Genomic DNA, 14252 nt, shown 5'->3' with positions numbered 1-14252 from the left:
GAAGAACCAATCTCACAAAAGCGAATTGGCGTTACGGATTATTTCAAATAACTTAAAAGGCAAGCCTAAATAACGTATACTCATATCCACACGACCAGCTTTCTGCAAGCTTGGCATGTTACCTTGCAAACGTATGCCAAGCTTGAATTTATGGTGTTCTTTCTGTCTTAGCTGTGCTGATTCGCCAAATTTAACCTTAACAAGATCATTGAAACAACTTTAATCATGGCAGGCCTGTACAGCAGGTCAAATTAATATAACTCTGCAAGCCAACATGCTATGTGGGGTCCAGTAGTTGTAGCTTGGAAAGATTCCAGATAAAAGTAAACTGGAGCAGCGTACAAGGTTCTAACGACAACATGTAACGTGCAGCCCCAATCTTCCTCACAATCAATTCTTTTATTTTTTGTATGTCATAAATGACGGTACTTCTTACTCTATATTCATACATCCATGCTCCAGTTTATAGATCCGGAGGTAAAAATACACCATTTTTTCCCCTTTTATGTTGGAATAAGTACCAAAAAATTGGTAAAACGAAGTCAATAGAGTTTTAATAAAATTAAAAAAAAAATCTACGTAACTATGTATATATGATAATATACTTTTCTTCCGCCCACTTGCGTGAAGCGAAGCTAAGCGAGAAGAGGAGAAGAGGCGCGACTTTTCCGCGTGGATAAGCTCCACGTAGTCAAATGCGTCGACGCCGACTGCAGGCGGGGAGAGGAGAGCCAACGCCTCCTATAGGACAGGCCCGGGAACCGGTTTGTGACGTCAGGAAACTTGGGCATCGCGCTCTCACCAGAGCTTGCCTTCGAATTATCTTATATTCACCTTATAGATCGTGTGTGGAACGAATACTGCACTTAACATTATGTTTATGAAATTTTTATAACTTCTTTACATATACGCATGTTTGACAAGTGTAACAACAAAGAAAATGAACGTACAGTACATATAATCCAATCTAAGACGGCGATTATCTCAAGAAAATTTGGTAACTATTTTCGTACATGTTTTTAATTAAACATAGCTGAGTAAGGCGTTGATTACCTGTGGTTCTTCTATATGTAACTGTTTTACAATTATTGCAATAAATGTGAACAATATTACCAGTTTAATAATAACTATATATTTTTTGCAGTGGTTAAGTTCAATGTTTTACGAACTTTTTGTTTCTCCTGCCAACAAGACTTTTGTACAATATAGTTTCAAAAACTTGATAAAAGGTGAAAATATAAAACTCCATGTTTTAAGTAAGTGGGAAAATAAGTATATTTGTCCCCTAAAATTTTAAATTATTAGTTTCAGTATACGTTTAGCTATTATAAATGCTAGTATTTATATAGCTGTGTATAATACTTACATCTAAAAATTAATAACTCAAGAATATTTTGTTCTTAACATATTTAACTTTTCTTTAAATATGCCTCAACATTATAAATACTTTGGTTATGAAATAGATTTGTTTAGAAAATAATTAAGAATATTTGGGAGAACTAAGACTACTTAAATTTGTTTATTGTAGTTACTCAGAGGTTAAAAAGTTTACTATGGTATATTAAAAAATACGCAGAAAAATTCATATAGTTGAAATGAAAATGATATATACGTAAATTCACTTTTAAACTCGTCAATATATACAGTGATGATACAAACAAATTCAAATTCTTACTATCAGTATTACATAATAAATTAAACGACTTCACACTTAAAACATAGCAGTGTATGTGCATGTTTAAAATGCGTAAGGAAAGACAACAATTTTGAAGATAAAATATGTACTTAAAGTAATGATCTGAAAATTCATTCAAGTCATAGAAAATTATGCAACCAATAATTATGACCAATTAATTTAGGTCTATATAAAAATGTAAAATAAATATTATATTCAACACAGTAGTTTATGAAAATATAAGTAAAATGTCAGGCTAAACAAAATAATATACAGGAAATTACTTATTTTACACATCATTTCAAAAAATTACAAATATTCGTAGTGCAAAGAAAAAATATTTTGAACTATCCAAATTATACACAAACAATACACTACATTCGCATTTAAACCAGTGTAATACAATTTCTTACAAAATATTATACTTAGTAATAAATTAAATTTAAAAAAAACTAGAATCTATTGCATCTTTTCATTTTTTCGTCAGTGTTTGAAGCTTGCGTGATGTGTTGTATTGCTTCGACTTCAAGAGTTCATTATTTCTTTTAGTACAGTAGTTCTTCATAATGATGTTGGTCGATGGCCACAACAGTAGTTTGATGATCTTTTCTGGCGAATGTACTTCAGAACAGGTTTCAGTTTCTAAGTAGATTTCCTTTGCAGCAAGTATTGCAATAGTAAGTTCATACGCCAAAGATCGCTGGTTCAAAACTTTAAAGAAATCATCACTGATTCCCTGCGAAAATAATTTAGAAACTACAATGTAGTTATGAATAATGATGTTCACTACGGCTGGCGTTGGATATTTTAAATTTCCTCTGTCAAGAGCACTAATAAATTCGAGGCTGGCATCTGTATGAAGAGATTTGTCCAGTGAAATGGCATGCACACAACAATCGCATCTGATTTTTCTTAAAACAGCATAAACACAGTAGCCTGAAATTTATGTGAGAACAGGAAGAATTGGTTTTAAACTGAGAATATCGTCATCAGTGACAGAAACACATGAGATAAATTTATTTATCTCAGTTTGATTCAGATTGTTCACTTGTGAATGGTTTGCTTCGGTAACGGTCATCGGAGATTTGAGAACAATGTTTGAAAAGCTTTGGATTCGAAGTTTCACTTCGTTTTCAAAGAGCTGTGTTAGTGTAATGTGGTAATTTGAACCGGACAGTTGTCTGTACTTTCCGAATCTATCTTCGAGGGCATCGGTTTGAAGTTTTCCAGTTAGAACGTAGTCCATTTTAAGTTCCTCGACACAATATCTGGTTACTTCAATGATACCGTGCGTGGTATGTTTCAGTGCAAACTGTGTTTCTTTGCTGAATGTACCTGTATCACATTTTATTGTTTCCCAAAATTCTAGCCATTCCAAAAACTCGCAAAGAAATTTCATTCGAACATCATCATTTTCCATTGTTAGTGGTTCACAGTAAACATTTCGTTTGTGTTTTCCTTTAAATGGCGTGCGGACATTCATTATATCAAACCATTTACACACAATGTGTATGAATGTCGCTGTCGTCAAGCAGTATGCCCAACCATTTTTCTCACCAACTAATTTGAGTCCTTATGCTACAAACACGTTGAAAATCTGAAGCACAAACTTCACATTTTGACGCTCTATGTTACTTGGATTTAAAGCTTTGATGCTAAGACTGTAACCAAACCTGACGAGATTCTCGGAATCGAAAACATGAAGTTTTCGCAAAACATTCAGAGAGGCTGTATGAAGTGTAACCGTTTTATAAGCAGGCACGGGAAATGTTGGATAAAACATACAATTTTCGCTATTTTTTGCATTTAACCAATTATTGCGCACACACTTCAATAAATGTACAGTGTCAATAAAAAAAACAGAGGTCGTTGATGATTGCAGGGGTGCTGATAAACAATGCTCAGCTTTGGGGGACTTGCAAAAAAAGACATCGCTTTTCTGTTGATTGCATTATTGTCTGTTACGACGCAGAATACGTGAAACAGATTAGCTTCTAATTCAATGATGACTTTTTTCACAAAATCAAACAACACATTCGCTGTGATTGTCTTCACAGGCAAGACATGGACCACATCCTTGAAACTTGATGATATGCTTTGAATCATGAAGACGAAAGCACTTGTAGCTGCGTTTTGGTAATTAACGTCAAAGCCAAGAATATTTCCACCTTTGTAATCAAGAAACGGTTTTATGTGTATCTCGTCCACCAACAGAGAAACTTTCCTATCTTTTACATCAAGGTAACCAGACTTTTGTTTGATATAAGCCATAAAATTGTTTTGTGACTGCTCTGACAGAGGGTTGACATCGTAAACTGAACAAAGTCTGTTTAAAGTGCCAGGATGTGGAAAAATCAAAGAACTTGACTGCCTAAAAAACTTATATGCGTGAGGAGAAATTGAGTGGAAAAGACAACATAGCACAATGAATTCACGAGAGTATTTGTAGTGATGCTTATTACAGGTTAGCAATGTCAACTGTTCCGAAATGAAGGTAATAATTTTACGTTTATCCTCATCTACTAAACTTTTAATATTATCTAACAAATTCGTTACTTCAGTAATTTTTAAAAATAAAGTTTCTTCTTCTCGCATATCGGATTCTAATGCAACAAGTGCATCGCAAACTGTATAGACAGAGTTAACTGACATTGGAAATACCAATGCCCCTACTTTTTCGATTGCAGAATATTTTGAAAAAGCTGAAAGTTCCAAACTTGTGTTTACCTGTGCACATCTGATAACAGAAGGAATAGTTGAACAGTCAAACAAAAGAAAAAACACACTACCTTCCCTTTGCACAATAGACCAGTTATCGGGAACTTTCACAGTTTGTAAACATTTCATTAATCCCTCAGTCGACGAAAATTCAAATTTTTCTGCATATTCTTGTTGGAATTTCAGGCTTTCAGCAAATGCAGCAGCAGTGTGACTTTCCTCAAGTCTACGACGTTTCTTGTTGGGGCTTTCTCGGATGGACACATTTGTTGACAAGTATTCAGGACAATTAGGAAACACTGATGGGACAGCCCCTTCGTGTAGGCGTGGCTGTTTCAGAGCTACAATGAGCTTCCTGCCAGTCTTTTCATCAAAACATTCAGCTGTTCGTCTGATTTGCTGATCCGTAAAGTGTAGTTCACATACCTTTAAAAAAAGACACAAAATCCCTTTTTAAAATCAGTTGTTTTTAAGTGTCTACATGTTCTGAATAAACCAGTGCCTGTAAATATAGCTTGGTGATAATTTTGGTTCATAATTCGTTTAACTGTCACGTATCGGTTATAATCAGTCGCTTCTTAGCAATCCATGACATAAAATTGTAAATATAATCAGTGACAGAATTTTTTTTACTCTTCACATCGTACACTTCATAAAAGAAAAAGTATTTTTTTTTTTTTGAATGCACATACTTTCCCTGAAAATGTTGACATTTCTTTGCAATAATTGTCTAGCTTGAGTCGTTTTGCCATACGTTAAGATCTGAAAAAAAAAAAAAAAAAAAAAAAAACTCACGAATTGCACGCTAGTATATCAGTATATGAATTGCATAGTATTATAGTCGCAGGTTTGTATATCGACGTATAAAAGACAACACAAAGGCACACGTTAAACTGGCAACTGAAACTTCCGTGGAATAATGAAAATTTCAAAAACTGTAAACCGATAAAAGCATGTAATTCGTTTTAGGGCACTTAAAAGAAGTTATTGCTCGGAATATTATTATTTCTTTAATCACATCTTAGCAACATGACACGCCGCGAACTATCATAAAACTTTCTATACAAGATATTTCAAAAAACAAATTTTGTATAATTCAGACGTGACATATTTAGTTTATGTTTTATCCGCTTCGTCAGTGAAAGTAAAAAATACATGCAAGTGCTTTTCATAATGGTAACATCTTTTTCTATTAACCAACATTTTTTTAGCCTAACGTAACTTTGATTCTAAAAATTTGTATTTATATGTTTTTATTTATTTATTACTTTTGTGACTCTGAAAATCGGTTATAAACTATAACTCTCGTGTGGATTCTCATACTTCAAGTTTAATAATTTATAATGAATTAAGTTACGATAGTGAAACATTGATGTTTATTTAGAACACCTCTCTATATTAGTTTTATTGTATTATGAAAGATTATACTCTTAATGGGTACATTACGACAATATTGAAGATAAGTTTTATACTGAATAAATAATTTTGGTTGCAATTTTATCTTATGAATATAATTTCATTAACATATAGAACACATTGTAAATTTGGTCTGAAATATGATTTTAACATAGTGATGCTACAGACTTTAATTACTGCATTATTTCTGTAATTCCACAATTGCAACTTTCATTATTAACCAAGACGGTTTTAATAAATTTTCCAATATTTGAAGCATACTGTTGCCACTTTATGCACTAAAGGAAATCCCCGGCGAGAATATATAAATGCTAATGTATAGGCCAAATCATTTTTCACGTAAATTATATTGAAGTAGGCATATTTGAAAACGAGTTTTTAAAAGCAACGGCAGGGCTCAAAAATTTATTATTTTACAGCAGGACTGGCAAGTTATCAACATTCACTTTTATTAGTTGCACAAAATAAGGTCGATTTGCAAGAAAATCTTCAATCCAAGGATCACTTTAAATTAGAAAATATATAATAATTGCATCATCTGAATGTGAGCTATGATGGAATTGGAGTGCTATCATAGCAAACAATAAATCTCTTACAGACGTAAATTTCGTAATACAAGAATCGAAATTGTAGTTAATTCCTGTGTATTTACGGCAAATGTAGATCAATTAAAAAATGTTGATTTCATTTCAAACACCTACAACCTTATATTCAAGTTAAAACACAAATTAGAAATAATTTCGCCACACAATTAAAACATGGCGTTCATTTAATGTTAGTACTTTCAATATATTTAATATTTTATTACAGTCGAATACTAGGAAAATAATTGTAATGTGTGCCGTGTTGTCAATTACGTCATTCTTTTCTTAACTGGGCCTACCTTAATTTGGTTCTCTGTCTATTTAAAAATATATTAAATATTGTGATTACATTAACCTGTGCTGTTCAGCTATATAGGGTCAGCGCGAAACAAACACTGCGAGTTTCAGTAATTAAATCTCATGCTCTAAATTAAATTTTTCGAAACTTTCATAAAATGTTTCAACAGTCAAAATTGTGACATGGACAAAAATTCAATTACTAATAAATGTAATCACTATGGAGTATGAACGTAAATATTGTGTACAGATCAGATTGAAAATGTCGTGAAAGTCATTCTGTAATAAAAGTAACAATGTTCATTTGTTGGAATTAAAAAAATAAGTTTACCTTTTCTATACCAAGCCTATTTACACACACTGGATTATAATTATCCATTTCCTCTTTTAAAATTACTTTACTCATTACTATAAGGCTTTTACTTAAACGTCGAGCTTTTCAAATGTAACATTTATATTATTGTAGCTAATTACTTCCCCTATGTCATGAGTGTCATTTAGAAAAACTATTTTTTTTTGCATTAAAAATAATGTCATGTGTGTACACTAGAGAACGGGCGAAAGTATGTTTCGCTTAAAATTTATCAAATAGAAGTATTATATCATTTCAGCGCTGTAGTCATAACTCCTGAAATTAGCGTAGCGTTTCCCGACGGCAATATGCTAGTTTCTAAAAGTAGAATAATATTTAAAAGAATTATGTAAGTAAACCGTAGCCTGCTTGGAAGGAATGCGGGTAAAATAAGCAATTCTAACAACGCGTATCCATCGTCAAGTAATTATTGCAAACACGATTTTAAAAAAAATAACTTTACTTTAAATTTTCAAACCATTTTGATGACGTTATGTATACATTTTTAGATTCAAAAAATAAATTATTGTTATTTTGAGAGTATTTATCAGGCTGCTACCCTAAGTGTTATTACGCAAATGTTACTGATATTATGTAATTTGAAGTATGTAATACTCACCTTCGAATGTACGGAAGGTTCAAAATCCCGTGGTATTGCTGATAACCATTTTTTTCGTAGTTTTTCTTCTTTCGGTATGCTAAATACCGACACTGCCGAAGAGCCCGGATAGTTTCCCTTGCAGTTGGGCACGCAACATTTATTCACCATTTTTACAGCACACTCTACTTACACGCACATATTTAAAATATTAAACAGCGATTTAATTGACACCATTGTCTCTCACAGCAAGGCTTCGTGCCTCTCACAGTTAGGTTTGGAACACACTGACAGGTACGCGTTTACCTGGCCCGCAGTGGAATGTCTTCCAGCGCGGAGGGACAATGCCAAAGTTGCGTGACGTCAGAGCACCCGCACCAACCTGTTCTGAGGCCTGTCCTATAGGAGGCGTTGGGAGAGCTCCCTTCGACCACTCGCGGGTCTGTTCGGCCCGTGGCCAGGGTTGTAGTGGGGGCCACTGCTCTTGAGGCAGGAGCGGAAGCTCCGCCACTGTTTTGGTGGGGGGAAAATAATTATATATATAATTATATATATGCGATAAACGTTCTAAACAAATGATTGTTGATGTGCGCGCGTGTCCTTTTTTTTATCTCTTGTCCCGTAATTTACTGTGCTCTTTACTGAATATCTCTATAGATTTGTTGATTGCTGTGTTACGATTCGTAACTTACGAATATGTAAAGCTGGCATTGTGCGTGCGCGGTTGCACTAAAACATCGAGTTAAAACTTCCTATTATTTTACCGCATTATATACCGAGGCTTCGCTTGCAACGTGCTGCTGGTCGTGGTATTAAAAGAGAAAAACAAAACTGCAAGCAATAGATACCACGATCTTTTATTTTGTGCGTAACTTTTTTTCCCCTCCATTTTTAAGGATATTTTTAAGGAGGAGGCAGGAGGTTGGCAGGCACACCATGCGCGTGCGCACTGCGCAGTGAAATGAGTTGACGTAGCTCTGTGTTATTCAGTTACAAGGCAGCTGCAAAACTAAACACCGCATCTGTGCGACACCGACACTGGCTACATTCCTGGTTCAGTTTTGTTTTCTATTCCGTTAATTTGCGCGTATTTGTAGACTGTGGTTAAGTGCTGTGCGTTATAGTTTTTTATGGCCATGTTACTAGCAAATAATTTATTGTTTTTAGTCAGTGAACTACCTACACAGCATGAGGAACACAGTTGTTTTGAAAGTTGAACATTATTAGCAATTTATCTACAGTAATAATGGAACAAAAACCGAAACAAAAAACTTTGACCTCTTTCTTTTCTCGGGTCGCCCCTGTTACTAGTTGTGTTGGTGCTTCAAATATCACCACTGCTGGTGTTGATACGTGTATATCAGGCACCTCGGTTCAGTATAATAGTAAATGTATTTGGTATGTAGAGGACAGGGAAGGAGGGAGGGGGATCCGGGGATCCGATCCAGACACCTTAAGGCTTCGCTTCATCACCCATGTTGGATTACGTCACTTCCGCCGGCCATACACGCACGAAAAAGTGTCCCGTTACGTTCATCAGCCATGTACGCACGAAAAATGTCCCGTTACGTAACGAACGAACGGAGGAGGACGGACAGACCAGCTCGACAGGACGTCTCGCTATGAAAAGTATTAGGCGGTAATAAACAGCCAGGAGGTAACGAATATAAGCCTACTTCTACACGTGTTATGAACGCCGGATACATACGGCCAGGCAACCGTGTGTTTTGGCGCGCTCTACTTCCACGTCGCGAAACGGCACCGGCAAGTTTTTATTACTACCTCCTCTCAAGTTCTGATCTCCTAATACTTAACAGCAGAGAAGCGCTGTTGGTCGGAGCCCGTAGGTACTTCCTTCGCACGCCTAACCTAACCTAAACTACCCTCACATAACCTAATCCATATGCTAATCTATGCTAACCTAACCTAACCTAAACTAAACTAAACTAAACTAAACTAACCACACCTAACCTAATCCATATGCTAATCTATGCTAACCTAACCTAACCTAACCTAACCTAATCCATATGCTAATCTTTGCAAACCTAACCTAACCTAACCTAAACTAAACTAAACTAACCTAACCTAATCCATATGCTAATCTATGCTAACCTAACCTAAACTAAACTAAACTAAACTAAACTAAACTAAACCAAACCTAACCTAACCTAACCTAACCTAACCTACCCTAACCTAACCGAAACTAAACTAAACTAACCTAACCTAATCCATATGCTAATCTATGCTAACCTAACCTAACCTAACCTAACCTAACCTAAACTAAACTAAACTAAACCTAACCTAACCTAACCTAACCTACCCTACCCAAACCTAACCTAACCTAACCTAACCTAATCCATATGCTAATCAATGCTAACCTTACCTAACCTAACCTAATCCATATGCTAATCTATGCTAACCTAACCTAATCCATGCCAATCTATGCTAATCCATATGCTAATCTATGCTAACCTAACCTAACCTAATCCATATGCTAATCTATGCTAACCTAACCTAATCCATGCCAATCTATGCTAATCCATGTAAATCTATGCCAATCCGTATGCCAATCTATGCTAATTCGTATACCAATCTATGCTAACCTGTATGCCAATCTATGCTAATCCGTATGCCAATCTATGCTAATCCATATGTTAATCCATGCTAATCCATTTGCCATTTTGTATTTCTAGTAATTTCCATCAACTTCGAATCGTGACGTCACCGTTGCAATTTTCGTTACGGTCGCCATCTTGAAAATCCGCAATTTTTTATGTTAGAAAAACGGGAAAAATTTTAAAAATCATTAAAAAAATTAAATAATCGAATTAAATAAAAATCTTAAAAACCACTGTTGCAGTTATTGTTACCGTCGACATCTTGGATTATATAAATGTTGCATATTTCGTTACACCCGCCATCTTGGTTGAGTACCATATCATTCTTACACTTTTCGTTAAGACCGCCATATTGGGTCCTATTAATGTTACAATTATCGTTATGGTCGCCATCTTTAAATTTAGACGCCATCTTTAAAATCTTTATTTATTATCCGATTTTAATGAAAAAAAAGTTCAAAATTCATCAAAAAATTAACTTAATAGAATTCTGTTTATATCGATTCCCGTCCTTGATTCGAAACCGGCGAGGGCAAAAAATATAAAATCAACAGATCCTTCCTCCACAGAAGCCACCTTCAGACTGACCTACCTCCACCAATAACAAGGTATTTACCATCAGCTGGTATGACGTCACCACACCTTTGACCTTGACCTTGACCTTTGACCTTAACCTTGAAATTTGACCTTGACCTTGAAATTTGACCTTGACCTTGAAATTTAACCTTAACCTTGAAATTTGACCTCGACATTGATCTTTGACTTTGACCTTGATGTCCATCACGGATCCGTCATTTTATGTTCAGTACATGCTAGTGGTCATTGCCACCATCATGTTTTCGTCTGCTGGAGGTCACCATATTGTGTGTACTTGTCTTACCATCATGCAAATTCTATTCTAACATGCTACAGTGCAGTAATAATTTATTATTGCTGAGGTGCCCACCATCTTGAAATTTGACCGCCATGTTGAAATCATGTAATTATTTAGTTAGAAATGCGGGAAAAATTCCAATAGTCTCCGAAAAAATCAATTATTAATTTACAAATTGAATCGATGGATCCATGTCCACGGTTCGATTCTTGACCAGTGACAGTTGTACCTAATTATTAAATAAATTTTAAATTCTTTTTTCCGTTACCTTTCGCGGAGTTTATTAATCATAAGTCAATATACCTAACCAAAGAATTAATACAGTGACGATAAGCCTATCATGAAAGTCTAATTTTTGAATAATCTGAATAACCTATAAGCCGTTCATGTACAAAACCGCACATAAAGAACAATTGTCTTCAGTCCATGAGACCGAGTCATGTCATTATCAGACGTATAGGCTAGTCATTTCAGGAACACTTGACCTTCGTCGTTAGCTAATTATATTCAATTAATCCATCGTGACATTTTTATACATTCTAAAGGAGCAAGTAACCTTAAAAAATATTTTAGTAACACCAAGAGGTGATAAACTAGTAAATATTCAATCACTACATTTTGTACTACGCGCAATCAATAAAAAGGAAGCACCATCAACGAAAAGACAGCACCACCAACGAAAAGGCAGCTCCGCCAACGAAAAGGCAGCACATTTGGAAGCAACGACAACGAAAAGGCAGCACAGCCAACGAAAATACAGCACATTTGGAAGCACCGACAACGAAAAGACAGCAGCGACAACGAAAAGACAGAACATTTGGAAGCACCGACAACGAAAAGGCACCACATTTTGGAAGCACCGACCACGAAAAGTCAGCACCGCCAACGAAAAGGCAGCTCATTTGGAAGCACCGCTTTCGAAAAGACAGCACATTTGGAAGCACCGTCAACGAAAAGGCACGGACCGCAAGACCGGGCCATGAACAATGTCAGTCATATAGTCCATGAACACAGTACACACAGAAAAACGAAATGTACACCCAGTACACACAGGAAAACGTAATTTACACACAGGAAAACGGAATATACACACAGTACACACAGGAAAACGGAATGAACACACAGTACACACAGGAAAACGGAATGTACACACAGTAAACACAAGAAAACGGAATGTACACACAGTAAACACAAGAAAACGGAATGTACACACAGTACACACAGAAAACGGAACGTACACACAGTACACACAGGAAACGGTACGTACACACAGTACACACAAGAAACGGAACGTACACACAGTACACACAGGAAACGGAACGTATACACACAGTACACACAGGAAACGGAACGTACACACAGTACACACAGGAAACGGAACGTACACACAGTACACACAGGAAACGGAACGTATACACACAGTACACACAGGAAACGGAACGTAAACACAGTACACACAGTACACACAGGAAACGGAACGTAAACACAGTACACACAGGAAACTAAACGTACACACAGTACACACAGGAAACGGAACGTATACACACAGTACACACAGAAAACGGAACGTACACACAGTACACACAGGAAACGGAACGTACACACAGTACACACAGGAAACTAAACGTACACACAGTACACACAGGAAACGAAACGTATACACAGTACACACAGGAAACGGAACGTACACACAGTACACACAGGAAACGAAACGTATACACAGTACACACAGGAAACGGAACGTACACACAGTACACACAGGAAACAGAACGTACACACAGTACACACAGGAAACGAAACGTACACACAGTACACACTGGAAACGTATACACACAGTACACACAGGAAACGGAATGATCACACATACAGTAGCGGAAACACACAAGCTTAGTTGGAAATCAGAATACAAGAAATAAAAACATTAAATTTTTACTTTCAATATTTAATTACTTCTCAACATTACACAAATACAAGTAAAAGAAGCCATTATTGTATGTAGCCTGCTTTCCTCAGTTCTTTGAGTATGAAGGATATTTCTTTGATGCACGAATAGTTTCCTTCACAAAGCGAGCCATGTAGAAGTCTTAGCCGGTCAACCATTATGTTTGGATCTTTCCATGATGTGTAATCAATCTCTTCTACCACCATCTTACTTGCTTGTTTATTATAAATACTGTCAATATCACAATCATCCCAGTGATCATAATAAGCATTATCAGATTTATTTATTATAACACGACGTTTCCAACGTTTCGGTCTCAGGACATCGCCACATTCTTCGATCTTGTCAGCTCTAGGTGCTTCATCACAGTCTATACCTTTGTCAACAGCCTCAGAGTCACTGTAACAATCACTGTAGAAGACATCCTCTTCACCCAGATTACCGTATGAATTCGCTATCGATGATGTCGAAGTGTCTTCATCGTCTTCATGCTTCCTTTTTAGGAGTCCATCATTTTTACAAAGAATGGAGGATCTACTGAATATAGGCTTGAATGTATTCTCACTTTTCACGGTGTTGATACTGCCATTAGTTTCAGTCTTCCCGAAGCCATTAGCATCCTTCAATTTAGGTTCTTTCTCACGATCGGGTGAGCTAATACCATCACGCTCAGGACAAGGAAAATTATTGTCGTAATGCAGATCACTCTTCTTTAGTCTAGTGGATCCATCAGTGTCCTCTATGCCGTAAGTAGTCTTGACTTTACATGTTCTACCATGTCTTTTTAAGCTGTCAATTCGTGTTAACAACCTGCTACAACGATTACAGCTTAACATGTTGCGTAGTGGGTTTCTAGCACAATCATTCTTCCCATGACGTCTAGCATTCCTTCTCATGGCAAAATCCTTGCCACAGTAACTACAGCGGCTTCCTTCCGATTCAGCTGCAGATAACAAACCACGATCCATGGTAGCTTCTGTGACTAATGCCAGATGCAAACTAAGAATTTTAAATTAGATCCAATACTTAAATAGAAATTTTTTCATATTTCATCAGCGAGAGTTAATTTATCTCATACAAAAGTACTTGCTGCAACTAGTTCTGCTTTTCAACAACTGATGACGTCACGTATTGCTTGCAGGTAAAAATTATATTTAGTTCTTTAATGCAGGATGCGG

This window comes from Bacillus rossius (genome assembly GCF_032445375.1).
Source record: "Bacillus rossius redtenbacheri isolate Brsri chromosome 9 unlocalized genomic scaffold, Brsri_v3 Brsri_v3_scf9_1, whole genome shotgun sequence".
In the NCBI taxonomy this organism is placed as follows: domain Eukaryota; kingdom Metazoa; phylum Arthropoda; class Insecta; order Phasmatodea; family Bacillidae; genus Bacillus; species Bacillus rossius.
Note: the sequence above shows the minus strand (reverse complement) of the source record.